At 46.4% G+C, this 20,000-nt stretch overlaps 2 long non-coding RNA genes across 9 annotated transcripts in view; one reads left to right on the top strand and one right to left on the bottom strand.

The window, feature by feature from the left end:
* Positions 1-14,203, bottom strand: part of LOC145653505 (uncharacterized) — a 23,763-nt gene extending 9,560 nt beyond the window's left edge. Inside the window, exon 1 of the long non-coding RNA XR_014119744.1 lies at positions 14,016-14,203. This is a non-coding gene — a long non-coding RNA (uncharacterized LOC145653505). The remainder of the gene's footprint in view (positions 1-14,015) is intronic.
* LOC118240711 (uncharacterized) overlaps positions 14,197-20,000 on the top strand; it is a 58,734-nt gene continuing 52,930 nt past the window's right edge. For all 8 annotated transcript variants that reach the window (XR_014119754.1, XR_014119753.1, XR_014119751.1 and 5 more), the window contains exon 1: positions 14,197-14,336. This is a non-coding gene — a long non-coding RNA (uncharacterized LOC118240711). The remainder of the gene's footprint in view (positions 14,337-20,000) is intronic.

The following is a 20,000-nucleotide window of genomic DNA, read 5'->3' as shown; positions in this document are numbered from 1 at the left end:
TGTATCTGTGTCTAACCCCACACACTCTCTCTGTATCTGTCTAACCCTACACACACTCTCTGTATCTGTCTAACCCTACACACACTCTCTCTGTATCTGTGTCTAACCCTACACACACTCTCTGTATCTGTCTAACCCTACACACACTCTCTGTATCTGTCTAACCCTACACACACTCTCTCTGTATCTGTGTCTAACCCTACACACACTCTCTGTATCTGTCTAACCCTACACACACTCTCTGTATCTGTCTAACCCTACACACACTCTCTCTGTATCTGTGTCTAACCCTACACACACTCTCTGTATCTGTCTAACCCTACACACACTCTCTGTATCTGTCTAACCCTACACACACTCTCTGTATCTGTCTAACCCTACACACACACTCTCTGTATCTGTCTAACCCTACACACTCTCTCTCTGTATCTGTCTAACCCTACACACACTCTCTGTATCTGTCTAACCCTACACACTCTCTCTGTATCTGTGTCTAACCCTACACACTCTCTCTCTGTATCTGTCTAACCCTACACACACTCTCTCTCTGTATCTGTCTAACCCTACACACTCTCTCTGTATCTGTCTAACCCTACACACACTCTCTCTGTATCTGTCTAACCCTACACACACTCTCTGTATCTGTCTAACCCTACACACTCTCTCTGTATCTGTCTAACCCTACACACACTCTCTGTATCTGTCTAACCCTACACACACTCTCTGTATCTGTGTCTAACCCTACACACTCTCTCTGTATCTGTCTAACCCTACACACACTCTCTGTATCTGTCTAACCCTACACACACTCTCTGTATCTGTCTAACCCTACACACACTCTCTGTATCTGTCTAACCCTACACACACTCTCTCTGTATCTGTCTAACCCTACACACACTCTCTCTGTATCTGTCTAACCCTACACACACTCTCTGTATCTGTCTAACCCTACACACACTCTCTGTATCTGTCTAACCCTACACACACTCTCTGTATCTGTGTCTAACCCTACACACTCTCTCTGTATCTGTCTAACCCTACACACACTCTCTGTATCTGTCTAACCCTACACACACTCTCTGTATCTGTCTAACCCTACACACACTCTCTGTATCTGTCTAACCCTACACACACTCTCTGTATCTGTCTAACCCTACACACACTCTCTCTGTATCTGTGTCTAACCCTACACACTCTCTCTGTATCTGTCTAACCCTACACACTCTCTCTGTATCTGTCTAACCCTACACACTCTCTGTATCTGTCTAACCCTACACACACTCTCTCTGTATCTGTGTCTAACCCTACACACTCTCTCTGTATCTGTCTAACCCTACACACACTCTCTGTATCTGTGTCTAACCCTACACACACTCTCTGTATCTGTGTCTAACCCTACACACTCTCTCTGTATCTGTCTAACCCTACACACTCTCTGTATCTGTCTAACCCTACACACTCTCTCTGTATCTGTCTAACCCTACACACTCTCTGTATCTGTGTCTAACCCTACACACTCTCTCTGTATCTGTCTAACCCTACACACACTCTCTGTATCTGTCTAACCCTACACACACACTCTGTATCTGTCTAACCCTACACACTCTCTGTATCTGTCTAACCCTACACACACTCTCTGTATCTGTCTAACCCTACACACACTCTCTGTATCTGTCTAACCCTACACACACTCTCTGTATCTGTCTAACCCTACACACTCTCTCTGTATCTGTCTAACCCTACACACACTCTCTGTATCTGTCTAACCCTACACACACTCTCTGTATCTGTCTAACCCTACACATACACTCTCTGTATCTGTGTCTAACCCTACACACTCTCTCTGTATCTGTCTAACCCTACACACACTCTCTGTATCTGTCTAACCCTACACACACTCTCTGTATCTGTCTAACCCTACACACACTCTCTGTATCTGTCTAACCCTACACACACTCTCTGTATCTGTGTCTAACCCTACACACACTCTCTCTCTGTATCTGTGTCTAACCCTACACACACTCTCTCTCTGTATCTGTGTCTAACCCTACACACTCTCTCTCTGTATCTGTGTCTAACCCCACACACTCTCTCTCTGTATCTGTCTAACCCTACACACACTCTCTGTATCTGTGTCTAACCCTACACACACTCTCTCTCTGTATCTGTGTCTAACCCTACACACTCTCTCTCTGTATCTGTGTCTAACCCCACACACTCTCTCTCTGTATCTGTCTAACCCTACACACTCTCTCTCTGTATCTGTCTAACCCTACACACACTCTCTGTATCTGTGTCTAACCCTACACACACTCTCTCTCTGTATCTGTGTCTAACCCTACACACTCTCTCTCTGTATCTGTGTCTAACCCCACACACTCTCTCTCTGTATCTGTCTAACCCTACACACTCTCTCTCTGTATCTGTCTAACGCTACACACACTCTCTCTGTATCTGTCTAACCCTACACACTCTCTCTCTGTATCTGTCTAACCCTACACACACTCTCTCTGTATCTGTGTCTAACCCTACACACACTCTCTGTATCTGTCTAACCCTACACACACTCTCTCTGTATCTGTGTCTAACCCTACACACTCTCTGTATCTGTGTCTAACCCTACACACACTCTCTCTGTATCTGTCTAACCCTACACACACTCTCTGTATCTGTGTCTAACCCTACACACTCTCTCTGTATCTGTCTAACCCTACACACTCTCTCTGTATCTGTGTCTAACCCTACACACACTCTCTGTATCTGTGTCTAACCCTACACACACTCTCTGTATCTGTGTCTAACCCTACACACTCTCTTTCTGTATCTGTGTCTAACCCTACACACTCTCTCTCTGTATCTGTCTAACCCTACACACACTCTCTGTATCTGTCTAACCCTACACACACTCTCTGTATCTGTGTCTAACCCTACACACACACACTCTGTATGTGTCTAACTCTACACACTCTCTCTCTGTATCTGTGTCTAACCCTACACACACACTCTCTGTATCTGTCTAACCCTACACACACTCTCTGTATCTGTGTCTAACCCTACACACACTCTCTCTCTGTATCTGTGTCTAACCCTACACACTCTCTCTCTGTATCTGTGTCTAACCCTACACACTCTCTCTCTGTATCTGTCTAACCCTACACACTCTCTCTCTGTATCTGTCTAACCCTACACACACTCTCTCTGTATCTGTCTAACCCTACACACTCTCTCTCTGTATCAGTGTCTAACCCTACACACACTCTCTCTGTATCTGTCTAACCCTACACACACTCTCTCTGTATCTGTCTAACCCTATACACACTCTTTCTGTATCTGTGTCTAACCCTACACACTCTCTCTGTATCTGTGTCTAACCCTACACACTCTCTCTCTGCATCTGTCTAACCCTACACACACACTCTCTTTCTGTATCTGTGTCTAACCCTACACACTCTCTCTCTGTATCTGTCTAACCCTACACACACTCTCTGTATCTGTCTAACCCTACACACACTCTCTGTATCTGTGTCTAACCCTACACACTCTCTCTCTGTATCTGTCTAACCCTACACACTCTCTGTATCTGTGTCTAACCCTACACACTCTCTCTGTATCTGTGTCTAACCCTACACACTCTCTCTCTGTATCTGTGTCTAACCCCACACACTCTCTCTCTGTATCTGTGTCTAACCCTACAAACACACTCTCTGTATCTGTGTCTAACCCTACACACACTCTCTGTATCTGTGTCTAACCCTACACACACTCTCTCTCATTCTCGTCTTGTTGCTCTTACATTCTCTCTTTCTGCCTGTGTTCTCTCTTCCCATTCAAAAAGAGTATTAACCAAGCTGTGCGCCATTCTGAAACAATTGTTTTTTGTGTGTGTGTCTGTGTGTGTGTGCTTGCAAGAGTGTAATTTTGAGCTGATGGCTTCTCTGCCTCTTTACAGTCTTTACACATTCTCTGAAGTCATCTAATGCGGCTTATTGAAACAGTGTTTGACAGGAGTGCATTACTGAGTCCAAAAGACAAATAAGACCTCTTTATTTTAAAGTTGCGTGCATAAAAGATCTTTAGCCAAGTAGTCAAGTACTGCAAACACCCCACTACACCTTACTAAGAATAAAATGTACCTCACCTAAAATGATTCAAAAGTAAAACATACCAGAAGAATCTAAGCATCATAACAAGTGCCAGTGCATACAGATGAAAATAAACCCCTGCAGTGGTTTTCTTTTTCTTTCTGTTCACCACAGTATCTGACATCCACCTTTACTGCTAAATGTCTGAGATGCTTCGTTACATTTCTGAAGTGTCATTCCTCCATTGTCATGGCAGGGTGGCATCTGTAATCTCGTGCGCGCGCACACATCCCTGTGTTTGGTGATGTCGTAACAGCCCGTTACATTTTACCGTGTCACTCGTACCCCACTTTTTCACATCACTCTTTCCTGACTTTTCTTTTCTCCGCTTTCCTCCACTTTCTTTTCTCAGGCTGACTCACCTGCTTCTCCTTACGACGCCTGTCACAAATCACGGAATGATGGTCCTAAACGTATTTCCCGCTCTGTCTCACTGCTCTCAGCCACCACACTCATGTATCATTCTTTAAGCAGTCAGCATCAACTAGTGCCTTACCCTCTGCAGTGATCGCCTTGGAGCCTTACCAAAGCCCCACCCCAACCTAAGCCCCACCCCTTCATCAGCCCCACCCCCAACCTAATTCCCACCTCTTCCTCAGCCCCACCTCAATCCTCAGCCCCACCCCTCACAGGTATTACATCGGGAACTGGGACTGCCTTAAAGGTTCTCAGGCAGGTCTATGTAGGTCTATGTTGCCCATAATGGGCACAGTAGTGCACCCATATATGCTGATATGATAAACTCCTATATGTCTCCTATATGTGAACAGACTTTTTAGTTCGATCTTTCAACATTGGGGGTCTATTTTGAATACCTGATTGTTCTTCTTTTCTTTACCCACTTCATGGCCATGTGTCTTTATTCTGGCTTTCTTGTTTTCCCTATAGGATGTCCCTTTCATTTCTTCTGTCTTCTTTCTTTCCCTCTCATCACCTCATTCTCTCTCTCTCTCTCTCTCTCTCTCTCTAATGCTTTCAGCTCTTGGCTTAAACCCCATGTGGCAGTGCCGGAATGCTAACTAGACTACCCCTGACTATGCACTACTGAAATATGTGTTCACTTAAAGGGGCGTGCTTGTGATCAGGAATGCTGGCTGTTGCACTCTGTGTGGTTGTGTGTGCGTGTGTGTGTGTGTGTGTGTGTGTGTGTGTGTGAGAGAGAGAGAAAGAGTGAGAGAGTGCGTGCAAGTGTGAATGAGTCCGTGTGTGTGCACGTGTGTGTGCATGTGAGTGTGTGTGCGCATGTATGCTGGTGTGTCTGTATTTCACATGGACAACTGTTCTGCCACTAACAGGCAGAAGGTTTGAACATCTGCTGCTTCCAGCCCCAGCACTGCCATCTCCCACATGCTACACGCACACCTGGAGAGTGTGTGGAAGGGAGAGTTGTGTACACACTTACACACAAACACACCTTTTCGACCATATACAGGGCACTTTTCAAGGCCATCTTATTTTTACTTACACACACACACAGACACACGTGGACGCACATAAATGCAACTCCACATAGAGATTCTGATCATGTCAGCAAGATGTGTGCGGACACGACTCCTATTTATCATTCATTATTCTACCCTGTTGTGTGTTCACTCTGCGCTTAACTTTCATTCCTACAGTAAAGACTTCATAAAATAATGACATTACAGAAAGGGCTTTTTCTTCTAAATCTAGCTGAATGTGCAGTTGGTTTTAACAGTATAGACTCCTCTGCGATCGTCTGTGATGGGTGATGCAGGCAGTAGTGCAGGAACAGGGATCGCTCACCCTCATGCACTCACACCTTCAAAGGAGCAAGCCGGTATGCACCTGTTTTGCATATTAACACATTAATAACAGTCTGACTAATGCTTAATAACACAATCACCATGCAGGCGCTTTTGTAATTAACTTGCTGTAACCACTTCATAAGTCGCTCCGACACCGGCCAGCCACGTCATGCTGCGCGTCCCTGGCTCTGCCAGTACAGGGATGGGCGAGTGTTCCTCCTCGTCCCTGACAGCCAAGGGCCTCTGCTGAAGTGCCCTTGTTCTTTTAATTACTTCCTCCCGCTTTACAGCATCGGAGGGCTTTAATTATCCCATGCACAGGCAGCAGTGGGTCTGCCCGTCCGCCTGCCCAGTGCAGGGGGGGAGAATGGACCGAGCGCAACGGGAGGGCCCGTCTGCTGACTGAAGCTTCGCGTCACGCAGTAGCTAAGGAACCGCGTCCGTGAGAGCGCTTACACTGCGAAACATCCCCTGCTCAGCTCAGAGAAAGGTTATGGCGAGTAATAAAAAGTCCATTTTATACCTGATGTTCTGTTGTACCTTCCTTCTCCATAATTATTGTTACTCCTCGCTCACTGTCTCTTGCTGGTGGAGTGGACAGGACTGGCTGTTTGTGGTTAAATGCTAGCAGATGTCACTTTAATTGATTGAAACAAGTCACAGAGACATTGCTCCTAAGTGTGTGTGTGGGGATGGGTGTGGTGTGTTGATGTGTGTGTGTGTGTGTGTGTGGTGCGTTGATGCGTGTGCGTAGTGCGTTGATGTATGTGGTGCGTCGATGCGCATATGTGGTGTGTTGTGTGTGCTGTGTTGAACCATGTCTTGGGTTGCGCGTGGTGTTTTCTGTGTGGTTTGTTTATGCGTGTGTGGTTTGTTGAAGTGTTTGGTGTGTTGAAGTAAGTGCACACAGTTGGTGGGTTAAAGAGCGTGTGTGGTGTGTTGTGCGTGGTGCGTTGAAGAGCGTGTGTGGTGTGTTGAAGTGTGTGGTGCGCTGAAGAGCGTGCATGGTGTGTTGGTGTGTTGATGTGTCTCGTGCGTTGAAGAGCGTGTGTGGTGTGTTGATGTGTGTGGTGTGTTGAAGGGCATGTGTGGTGTGTTGATGTGTGTGGTGTGTTGAAGAGCGTGTGTGGGGTGTTGAAATGCATGTGTGCTGTGCTGGAGAGCAGAGCACTGTGCTCTACATATGCTCTGAGGCCCTTTAAATTCATCTTAACCACAGCATTTCAGAACAAACAAATCCACTCTTCAAGCCAGCAGGTACCTAAGGCTTACAGCAGTAAAGTCCTTCCTGTGTACTTGCAACAGATGATCTCTGCTTCCCAGCCGCTTTTGAATTACCACCTCAGCAGCGTCGAGGGACTTGTTCATTTATGCATGGCTGTCTCATCTGTGCAGCCCCAGAGGAGGCGTAAGCCGGCTCAGTCAAGTCGCTGCTCTAAATGGGATCGCTGGGCTCGATGTGTGTGTAGTGTGGGCCTGCGAAGGGCTGTCTGACTGACAGGCTGATGGCTTGTCAGAGGACTCGTGGGTAATGACAAGCCCAAGAGGAACAGAGCGTTAGGCCACCAACCCCACATTGACCTTTGCACTCACTCTAAAATTCTAACCTTTGACCTCTGATTCTAGTGATTTATACCACTGATTCTGTCTATAGCTGATAGCAACTGCTAATCCTGCACTCATAAGTAATTAAACAGAACTTTAGGATTACTTTATAATTCTGAATACTTGAAGCTTTCGGTGTCAAACAGATTCTCTGGACACATACTGCTGACAAACACATAAACACACACACACACACACAAAATTGCATAAACACAGACACACACCTCACATCGTGAGACAATAGTGTGCTTTTACATCACACATAGGGTTTAATGGTGGCACGCAGGCACTGAGCAGGCTAGTTTAGTCGCAGAGATAAGACCCTTCATCATAACTTCCTGAGGGCGAGCGGTTGTCAGGTACTGTGGGCTTATTGTGTAATGACTTATAACGCTGCTCTCAGCAAGCTGCTCTCTTGAACCCACACTATGATATACTGCACTGAATTTATATTCCTCCTCAAACAAGCACATATAACTCTCCACAGCCTGCCACTACACACAACATGCTGGATTATACACATGACAACTTGATGAGCTGTACACCAGTGGACACTGGATATGGGACTTTTTGTGATTTAATTGCCCTTAAACTAAACAGTGCAGTCTATTTTTTAAGTACTTTTGGCTTGCATAACTGATTTACTGGAATACATATGATGCAGAAACATAAATGCAGGCTTGTGATTGCTTTTCAAATGATCCAATCCCTTATCACATCACTGAGATTGTACAATAACCTACATAAGCACAATGAATTAAAAACTCCATACATAGCATTAATTCACCTGACCACTTTTCCTCAAATAGTTTATATTTCAAAACAAATGAGAAATGCATAAAAAATAAAAATTGCATTCATAAATAATTTGTAATACATCACACACTTTCTATCTATCAGTGGTAATTTGGTTTTCGGTCAGCTATAGATCAGATGACCTCTTAAATCTGTGCCACGAGGCACGTTTAACACCTTAGGCAGGTCAGGTCTGGGGTGGGTCTGGGGCGGGGATAGTGGGTGTGCCCTGACTCTAGTGGACCCCCTGGCCCCTAGCTTTGGCTGCCTCAGCACACTGGCTCAGTCAGCATTGTTGCATATTTAATGTCCTGATGAGCTCTTCCACCTGCTGACACAGGCAAAGTGACAGAACAATGCACCCCCCCCCCCAACTCTCCACCCCCCATCCACACTGCCTACTGCGAGCCTGCCCGGAACACCCACCTCAGTCCAGCCTGCTTCTCTCTCTCTCTCTCCTCTCACATATGATCTCACACTAACCTCACTGACCTTTTTATTTATTTATTTTAATTTTTTAAATTTTTTTTATATCGAACTGCTCTTTGGTTCTCCCCACCATGGAACGTGTGTGTGTGTGTGTGTGTGTGTGTGTGTGTGTGTGTGAGAAAGAAAGAGAGAGAGAGAGAGAGAGAGAGAGAGACAAACCATGAGTCCCACATTCCTGGTGCTCCAGTACTCCTGCTGCCATGCGCTATATGTTCCCACTCTCATCTCGGTCAACCGCTCTCTTGCTCCCAGGAGTATCCTATCCCACTTTCTGTTTCTCTTTCTCTCTCTCTCTTTCTCTCTTCTCCATTTTAAGGGAGACTTACCCCTAAAGCCATACTTTTACACTTCTGTTGTTGCCTTGGGTTAGGATTGTCTTCTGTAAGCAGTTTTTTTTCCTTTGTAACATCTGAATCATTTTCATAAAATACTTAAATTATACACTTTTTCCTCCTCACACTGCAGACACACACGTGCGCGCACACACACACACACACACACACACACACACACACACAGACACACACACAACACACATGCACACACACACAACACACACACACACGCACAGACACACACACACATTCTTTATCACTCTCGCTCTCTCTCATACAGGATGTCAGGCTTGGCTCAGCTCAGCTGTTCAGTGTGTGAAAAGTGAGATCTCAAATTCAGCAGCTGTCCCCAGTAGACTAGCCCTCCGTGTTTCTGATGCTCTCTGACCACCTAGCTTTTTTTTTTTTTTTTTTTTTTTTTTTTTTTAGTAACACACTCCAGATGTCGAGTGTGTATGTGTGCCCACTCTAATACAGACATACCACTTCTGCCCTGATGCAGAAGGATAAATGATGGTCCCACAGCACAGCTTAGACACTCTCTTAAACACACACACACACACAGATAAAAGCTAAGAGTCCCATGGCAGAGCCAAACTCATGCATTTTGAAGTAGATAGACTGACATGACTGTAACAGTGTTCTCAAATGCTTTAACAAAGTAATAGTTTCTGGTAAATCCTTGTGGCTATGTATAATGTATAGTGGGTATTTTTGCTCTCTCTCTCACTGTCTCACTCTCTGACCACATTATCCATTAGTAAGCATTTTTTCACTGCACCATTTGGACTGTATCTGCTGTCTGTGTGTTTCTGTACATGAGAGGAACACAATTGGATTTCCATTAACGCTGACAAACTGATTCCACTCAAAACATTTGGAAGAACAAAACCATGCTCGCGTTTCTCCTCATACAACAGCCCAGCACTGACCAAGCAAGAACACACCAGAAGATGACATCCTCTGGCTACACACACACACACACACACACACACACACACACACACACACACACACACACACACACACACACACACACACACACACCTACAAACACTCACCACCGCCTCCAGTTCACATGCACCAAAACTGCTCATCAGTCACTTTGCGCTAATGAAGGGCTGTGATAAGTGCTCTCTAAAGCATCTGCCCCATACACCTCCCCTTACACCCGTGCCCCCGGCTCTGCTCGCCTCTGCTGGAAGTGCGTCCCGGAACGCGTCCACTCCAGAAGCCCCCTTCTCTCTCCCCTGCCTGGGATACATACTTCTTTACATTCCATAGCTGCCCTTGTTCATATGGGTATATAAAGAAGTATGTCCCCCAAGCAGGCTTCACGGGCTCGCCGTCCACAAATCCGCCCTCGCGTCTCCCGTCCCTGACCGCGCCGGCTGGAAAACCCCCGGGCCCACCGGCCAATGGCTTGTCGCCTGCAACACTGTTCAGTTCAGAACACTGTTCAGAACCTTTCCGCGTTCCTCATGTCCCTCTGTGTGGAGCCGCGTTTTTGGTCGGTGCTTGTCAAACTTGGTCCCTTCATTCTGTTGTTGTGTGAATATTGCAGGATGATTTCTTTCGTCTGTTTTAAAGTAGATTATTGTGGGCCCGGGTCTGCTCCTACGCTGCGCAGCGGTGTTCTTTCTCCCCGTGTTGCGTGATCTGCTCTCCTTACAGGTCAAGGGTGCATTGGCTCATTTTTCTACTTCATTTCTCAAGGATAATTCATCTGAGATTGTCCAAGTGCATGAAAATTAAAACCCACCAGCAATTTAAATGATTCCACCTACACGCCCATGGACACCAGTTTGGGACCTGTCTCTCTACCTGTCTCTCTACCTGTCTCTCTAGCTGTCTTTTGCTTTGCTTACACACTTGCACCATTTCCCAGTCTCATGGTCTCCCTGAAAAAACTGCATTGCTGCACACACGTGTGCGTAACACTGACACATGCACAAACAGACAAACATGCCCACACACACACACACACACACACACACACACACACACACACACACACACACACACACGCACACACAGCAGGATGTTCTAGTTTTACTGGGAGAGCAGTTTTTTTTTCCTTTTAAAGTCAGGCTACGCAGAGCAGCAGCATGCGCGATTCACCTTGACTGTCAGCCCTAGAGGTGCAGCTGCAGCAGAGATGGGGGGGAGGGAGAGAGAGAGAGAGAGAGAGAGAGAGAGAGAGAGAGAGAGAGAGAGAGAGAGGGAGAGATACTGGTGCTTACCTAGCGGGTAGCTGTCAGGTTGAGTCCCCCAGCTTCAGACGGGCCAATGCACCAAAGAGAAAGCGCAGAATAAAGGGTGAAGAGGAAGAAGTGTAATAGCTCCCCTTTTCTTTTCCTCTCTCCCACTTTCACTGTCCCAGGTACTGCCTCTGCAGTCTCTCTCTCTCTCTCTCTCTCTCTCTCTCTCTCTCTCTGGGTGTCTATTTCTCTCTCCCTCCTCCCATCTCTCTCTCTCTTACTTACTTACACACACACACACACACACACACACCGGTGAGAAAGTTTTCGTCCACTGCAGGGCTGCAAGCTCCTCTGATCACTCTTGAATAGGCTCCGCTGTGGAGGCGCCGTGGTCCAGAGGAGCTAAGTGGTTATCTGATGATCTATATCACTGACCTCTCCTCACTGCCTTGCACATCTTCTCTCCTCTTCTGCTCTTGCAGTCTCTCACTCCATAATGCACATCCTATAGAGCCTGCACCATGCACAACCCTCCTCCTTATTCTCTCTCTCTCTCTCTCTCTCCCTCCCCTTGCTCCCATTGACCCTGATGGTCTCTCTCTTTTTTCTAATGTATAGACCAGAGAGGATCTTATTGTACAAGCCTGATCTTAGGTACAGAAACCTTATGTACATTGCAGCATTCGATATACATTACAGTGCATTATTGTGGCACAGGGTAAGTGTGGTTGTGCCTAAAATGATACTTTGCAAAATATAATGAAGACCTGTTTTTGTGTGTGTGTGTGTGTCCATGAGTCTGGAACCCCCCCGCTCCTTGCAAATCAATACCAATTTATAGGCAAATAGCACACAGCTGACTCGCCCCTCTAATGAATTAGACCATCACTGATGTCACTGTGCTAATGGAGCTCCTGACTGTGGTGTTAAGTAAACCTGGTGGAGATGCAAGCAGTGTGTGTGTGTATGAGTGTGCGTGTGTGCCTGCGCGTGTGTGTTACCTGAGCGTGACAAACACTCTGTGTGACTGATAATTACAGCAGAGGGCAGTTAGAGGAGGAGTCCAACACCCTCTGTAGCCTCAAGCCATGTGTGAGAGTGCATAAGCATGCTTGTGTGTGTGTGTGTGTGTGTGTCTGTGCATATATATGAGGACGTAAACATTGCACCGTGATTTTGCCATATTGTGGTACAGTGTGTTTCCTTTGAAAGACTGTACAAATGGCCTGGCCGTATGCTGAACAAACGGAGACGCCGTCAGCACTTCAGAGCCGCTACATGGGTGCACAGCAGTAGCCCCAGCGTGCATACCGAGCAGCACGCTTGTGTGCGTGAGATTAAACACCCGTCACTCATCTGCTTCCCTCTAATACCCCCCCCACCACCACCCAGCACAAACACATTTACCTCAGCATTCATCTGCATTACACTGTCAAGATCAAATTTATACTATTCAATTATATTTCCATTATTACTATGTCTACTCGCATCGCGGAACAGACTGACAATTAAATACGCATGTACTGTAAAAATATTTAGCCTGACAGCGCAGCTCTTGCAGGTTTTAATATGAAAATGTATGCATGAAGGAAAAATGGGTCTGTGCTCATATAGAATTATGTGCAGCTTACTGACAGCAGCGAACAGCACAGAAGCCCAAGCGCAGCCCATAGCAGCCTCGGTGTAATTAAAGAGCTCGTCATAAATCACATCCCCTCTTCTCTCTCATTTCCACCTTCCTTTGTTTTTCATCCCTCTGTTACTGACGAGACCAGACTGTGGTTTGTGTAAATTGACCCCCCGCCACCCCCCCCACTCCACACCACCCACACACACACACACACACACACACACACACACAACTTTCTCCCTGTCTCAACTGCTCAGCCAACTTTTAATTTGAGCTCAACAGCCCTATGCCATAGATGGAACCTTTAGTTGGAAATATGCTTATGTCACCCCCCCCCCCCCCCACCCTTTAGTAGCAGGTGTCCCATTCCTACCCCCCCCCCCCCCCCCAAACAGTCCTCCAGCATCAGCAGCTGTTCCACCCCTGAACCGTCCAACTGTCACCTGATCCTCGCTTCTCCGGTTTAGTCCACATTTAACCACGTCCGGGATTGCTGGGCCTAGCTCCTGCCCTTATGCTATCTGAGTAAATTTAGCAGTTAAAGAGCTGACTGGCTTTTCGGCTCTTCTGAGAGGTCACGGGAAAGGCTCCTCCAACCCTCGCTCTCTTTCTATATTAGCTTCAACAAAAAGGGAAGAACTACTCAAACTCCAAGCTACGAACACGCGTTAGCTCAAACGGCTATGTGAAAAATGGCCGTGTCTGAAAGTCGGAAGGCGGGAACGAAGTACGTCGGGACGGACGCCGCGCTTCTGTCCCAGCTCACGGGAGCGCGGCTAGCGGGTGCGCGGACGCTAGCGCTCGTAGAACTTTGATGGGAGCGGGCCGGCAGAGCGGAACGCCTGAGGCTGCCTGTTTCATGTCTTATGCAGACGTGCATAAACAGCGAGGCGCAGTACAGGAGCGCAGTCGAAATGAGGAGAGCTCTCATCTTCACGCACGCACCGCACGGGCATGCACTCACACGCTCATGCACGCGCGCACACACACACACACACACACACACACACACACACACACACACACACGTACACGGGCGCACTTACCGAGAGATGGCCGGCGCAGATCGTAATAGCAGGAGGAGCGTCCGTATAGTAGCAGCTGAATCAGCGCTTGAGAGTTTAAGGATGTGAGCGGAGGGAGGGAGGGAGGGAGCGTGAGAGAGAGAGAGAGAGAGAGAGAGAGAGAGAGAGAGAGAGAGAGAGAGAGAGAGAGAGAGAGAGAGAGAGCAGAGAAAAGCGAAGGAGAGAGCCGGGAGAGTAAAAGGCGACGCGCACGTTGGAGTTGTCTCACCTCTTCGTACGGCGCGGTTGAGAAGAAGAAAAAAAAGTTGAAAATACGGAGGAGGGCAGAAGAACCAGACTGAGGTAGGTGGGTGAAAATAACCGCGCCGGTCCTGGGCCTGCAGCCCATCACACAGCGGTAGAAGCATGTCTGAATGCGAACGCGTCACAGTGCCGTGCGACCAGAACACCCCCCCTCCCCACCTGTCCAGAGAGAGAACGAGTCTCTCAGCTACATCCAGTGGGACCTGAAACAGGAGTATGAGACAGTATGGACGGTATGCTGACACTAGAGGTGAGAGAGGGAGAGGGAGGGAGGGAGAAAGAGAGAGAGAGAGAGAGAGAGAGAGAGAGAGAGAGACAGACAGACAGAGAACAGTGAGAGACAGTTGTGAGAGAGATTTGTGAAAGAATTTACAGAGAGAATGAAGATATCAAAGCCACACACAAGATAAAGACGATGTGCAAGATAGAAAGACATAAAAGTGTGGTGTAAAAGATGGATCTGATCAAAGGTTAAGTGTTAGCAGAGCAGCAGCGTTTAGAGAAAGGCCTGAAGGTGAATGAAACAGGCAGACAATACCATAACGTTGAAACTCTGGAGCTTGTTTCTCTTTCTCTCACACAGTCTCTCTCTCTCTCTCTCTCTCTCTCTCTCTCTCTCTCTCTCTCTCTCTCTCTCTCTCTCTCTCTCGGTCCCACGTTCTTGTCAAATCTGTCACTATGGTATATTCCATACTGTCACACACTCCTGTCGGTCCACTGTCCGAAAAGTCAAATAACAGTTATAAAAAAAACCCCCAAAGTAATTCGAAGTGGTAAACGGTGATGAAGTCGACGAAAGCTAAGCAGAGATGTGATGTCATCAGCTCAGCCCTGGCCTGACCTCAGGAAGGGAAATAAAGGTCAAATCAAAAACTCGGCTCACGTTAGTCTCCGCGGTCTAGAAGACTCGAGGGCAACATGTTAGTCGTACACACGTGGCTGTTGCTGGGGGTTGGCAGAGATCGGCGGAGCCTCCTACTGCCCCGATGCTTTTATACCCCCAAGGTAGAGGCAGAGCGAGCTCCCTCTGGCCCTTCACCCAGTCCCCTCACTCTCTGGCCTTATTTAGTGAGGCAGGGTAAAAAATAGCCCCTCAAGTACTGCTGGCTTACTCTGACTTGCAGGGGGGTTGGACTCCAGGTGGGAGGAGCTTGCATCCAAAGGGAGGATCTAAGCAGTAATGGGCAGACGGCAAATGGGAGAGTCCTCGTCGGTCACTACGGACTAATGGCTCTTCCCCATGTCTGCCCCTTAATTTTAACCATGGTTGCTTTTGTTGTTGTTGTTTATATATCTCTTCTCTTAGAGCACTCACTTATTTTGTGGTCTAATTTGGTGTAACCCCCCACTAACACACACAGACACACACACACACACAGACATATCCAAGCCCCCCCCCCCCCCCCCCACTGGCTGCATGTCCACTCTCTCTGCCCTATGCATGGAGGTATTTTTAGGTTGGCCATATAAAGAGGTGTGGACCCCCCAGCCCAGACCAGCCCAGCCCAGCCCAGCCCAGCCCAGCTCAGCTCAGCCCCACACCCGGCTGGCTAGTAGACCTGTATTCTACTAGCCTACTCCGCACAATCTGCTACGTTTAATCAGCCAACACACAACAGATTTAGATGAACGCAGGGTAAATTCCTCCACATGTATACATGCCGAAGAGAGTTCGGGACAGTAAACCGCCTTCACAGGGGAGTCTTTGTGAGTTTGTAGTTTTGTAGGGCCGTCTGTCCTACGGCAATGGGCCCATGCGTGAGTGTGTTCTTCACCAATGTCGGTGCCACAGTAAATCTATAAGGCATGCTGTTTCTTCATGTGGACCGATCAGCTGGAGGTTTCTGCAGTTTATAGCTGTTGTGCACAGTTGTGACCAGGTGACCATACACAGTAGTCGCTATACGATTCACCGTACTGTAACCCACGTGGCACCTGTTCATAGTGGCTGAAAAGCGCACAATTCTGCATGCAATTCTAGTTTCCTCGCTTTACACGGTGGTTCTCGAACACTTCACTTTTGCCCATTTAAGGATTTTTGTGACTTCAGTTGGGTAACCAACCAAGGAGATATTGCAGTCTTTTGCACATTATACATTTTCTAAGCAGAAATGATGATATCATGATGAATAGTATTTTCCTTTGTTGTGGTCAGACTAGCGCAGTCCCTCTTTGGGGTGGGATGTGGGGTGGGAAGAGGAGAAGAAGGGGCCAGGATCAGAATTGAGAGGACAGCAGAGAAAGGGAAGATGTGAAAAGAAAAGATATTGATTTCCACCTTAAAAAGGCAATCTCCGCAGCTCAAGTGCTCTCAGGGAAAAAAAAAGGCTGTGACTGGTGCTGTATGTGTGTGTGTGTGTGTGTGTGTATGTGTGTGTGTGTGCTGTGTGTGTGTGTGTGTGTGTGTGTGTGTGTGTGTGTGTGTGTGTGAGAGAGAGAGAGAGAGAGTGACAGGAAAAGGGAGTGAGAGAATGTGTTACAAGGATATCAGTAGTAACTCACTCCCTCACACCTGGCTACTACATAACAACATCCTGTGCAACAAATAGTGAGAGTTATTTATACAGGACATACAGGACATCAGTAATGTAATCGGGCTATGCAAAAAAGAGAGAGAGAGAGTGTGAGAGAGAGAGAGAGAGAGAGAGAGAGAGAGATTTTTAACAATCTTCAACAATACCTAAGGTACTGCATAAATGGAGAATACAAACGTATTTAAATTACTGAAATAACTGCATTTTAATTGATCTTTTAAGCTACTTGATACATCTGTTAAAAAAGCATTACTGCATGTACTGAGCAAAATATGAGGATCATAGCAGCAAATATGATGGTTAAAAGATAAACTGCTAGCAAACAGACACATATGGGCTTATAACGCATTCTAGCACTGTATAAAATAGGATCCCAAACTCTAAATCCCCATTCAGTAAGTTTTACAAGTTATGTTTTAAATAATAATAAAGTTTATTACTTTTATTTAAAGTACCAGCTGCAGTGACATCCACATAGAGGCAGTGCTGAATGAGATAATGTTAATAGAACATTTAAAAAACAAGCAAGTTGAATGCAAACATATGAATACAATTTACAAGTATTTGGGTATTAAACTAAGAAAATAGGCCTCTGTATTAAATAATACATTCTTGAATAATAACTCAGAAAACATCTGTAGTGTATTATGCTATTGACTCATGATGAAATGAAAATGTTTGGGATCGATCGTTTGGGAGCCGCAGTACGGAAGTCCATCCCAGACGGGACCATCACGCGACCTCTGCCATTTAACCATGTACCTGAGGGAGTGAGCATGCAAGGATAACGATGCATTAACACACCTGCTGATCATGTGTGGATAGACAGTGTGGTGCTCAGAAACTAACACTGGCTTGTTTAGACTCCTTTCCTACAGGACGTAGTGCACGCCACGTATCCGGACCCTTTTTACACCCGGCCACAACGTTTAATCATTCGTTAATTTAGCCTTTATACGTAGCACAAATGAGTATTATTTTTAGGTTTGTTGCTTTTGTAATGTAATATCAAATTATACTGTGAAACCTCTGAAAAGATTGACTTTTTTGTTGTTGTTGCATTTATTTCTTGGTGGGAAAAGAGATTGGTGGCATTTCTCTAATTCTTATCCAGTTTAAAGTGCACCAATTCTAACTTGTGCATAAAACAGGTAAGATCTAATAATCCTAAAGTAAATCAGTTAGAATCCATAGTGAAATGTATCTCTGTCAGTGTGCAACGTTGGTGGTTTCCAACATTCCGGATGTTGGAATTGTTTTAGCAACAAACTGAGGCATTACATTTAAAAAAGAACATGTTAGATACGCCTGTAATTATAACAACTTCAGTATTAAACATCCGGCAGCTGATGTTTATGATGTCTGAATTTACAGCAGGTTAAGTAAGGTGGCATGGAATATTTAAATGTATTCCTACAGCCCCTGGAACAGACTGTGCAAAATTGATCCTGCCTAGGCTGTGAGGGCCTAACATAAAGTTTATGTTGTTCATTTAGTCCAAGGATTTACACAGACGTCCAGTTCTCGGTGGTATAATGGAGCAGCAGTTTTTCTTGAACACTTTTGTCCCTTTGGTTTGCTTTAACATTACCACTCGATATGCTGGATCTACTTTAAATGACATGTTATTTTAAATAACTGCTGCCATTGTAGTAAAGTTAGAGGTTGGTAGTTAATTGGCTAAGATGAAGAAAGATGCGTTGCGCCTGTGCATGTGAATGTTTAAGTGCCCTGTCTTTGAGAGAGAGAGAGAGAGAGAGAGAGAGAGAGAGAGAGAGAGAGAGAGAGAGAAGAAAGAGGGAAGAAAGAGGTAGAAAATGAAGGGCAGAGACACAGGGACAGCCCAGCCTTGACAGCAGTGAGACTGGGCCCCAGAGTAACAGCTAATAATATCTCACGCAGGACACAGAGACAGAGAGACAGAGAGAGAGAGAGAGAGAGAGAGAGAGAGAGAGAGAGAGAGAGAGAGAGAGAGAGAGAGAGAGAGAGAGAGAGAGAGAGAGAGAGAGAGAGAGAGAGAGAGAGAGAGAGAGAGAGTGAGTGAGTGATGGGGGACATGTTAATGATAACCACTGCTGACCACTGCTACGCTTGGTAAAAAGTTACTATTGATATGATGTTCATATTAACACTATTAAAGTAACAATTCTAAAACTGTACCAGTTGTGAATATCCTAGCGTTCATAGTGCCCTTCTTTCTAAACTGATCAGTCAGAGTTCACTACATTGTAGTTTGTGTGCAAGAGTGTGTGTGTGTGTGTGTGTGTGCGTGTGCGTGCGTGCGTGTCTGTGCGCCTATCAGCATAGTGTATATTTGTGTCAGAAGTGTATGAATATACTAACAACATAAACACTGACTGTGTGCGTGTGTGCGCGTGCGTGTGTGTGTGTGCGTGCGTGTGTGTGCGTGCGTGTGCGTGCGTGCGTGTCTGTGCATGTGTGTGTGCGCGCGCGTGTGTGTGTGTCTGCGTGCGTGTGTGCGTGTGTGTGCGTGCGTGTGCGTGCGTGCGTGCGTGTGTGCGTACGTGTCTGTGCATGTGTGTGCGCGTGTGTGTGCGCGCACGTGCGTGTGTGTGTGTGTGTGTGTGTGTGTGTGTGTGTGTGTGTGTGTGTGTGTGTGTGTGCACTCATGAACAGGTGACTCTGAAGGAGACAGTGAAGGTGACAAAGTGAGCAGAGCTTTTGCTTCTGGTGGGAGAGCATGAGCAAGGAACTGGAGCGCTTGGCCCCCGACACACACACACACACACACACACACACACACACACACACACTGTTTACCTTGCCGATTTTGTGTGTGTGGCATTTCACTGGGTTTCTGCACAGGGTGCAGTTAACTGTCCCTAAGGAACATTACTTTAGTGGCACTGTGCACTTGGCTACGAGATGAATGCTTTCACTGCATTACCGCACGGCGGGGAAAAGCAATGGATACGTTCTCCCGGTGGACACACACGCATACTCACACACACACCAATCTGCACACACGGATACACATACACACGCACACTTTGGCACACATTTTGATTTGAAATAGAGTGTGCGTGTTGGAAGGAGACCTTTTTTTTTCTCCTCTTCAAGGGTGTTTAGAAAAAAAACAATGCAAAAGGAGATGGTGGTTTTACTACAGGTTAAAGCTAAAATTGTCAAACCCCATGTTTAGCATTTG

Source organism: Electrophorus electricus, chromosome 24 (genome assembly GCF_041902795.1).
Source record: "Electrophorus electricus isolate QZ-2024a chromosome 24, ASM4190279v1, whole genome shotgun sequence".
In the NCBI taxonomy this organism is placed as follows: domain Eukaryota; kingdom Metazoa; phylum Chordata; class Actinopteri; order Gymnotiformes; family Gymnotidae; genus Electrophorus; species Electrophorus electricus.
This window is presented reverse-complemented; position numbering and strand designations above follow the sequence as displayed.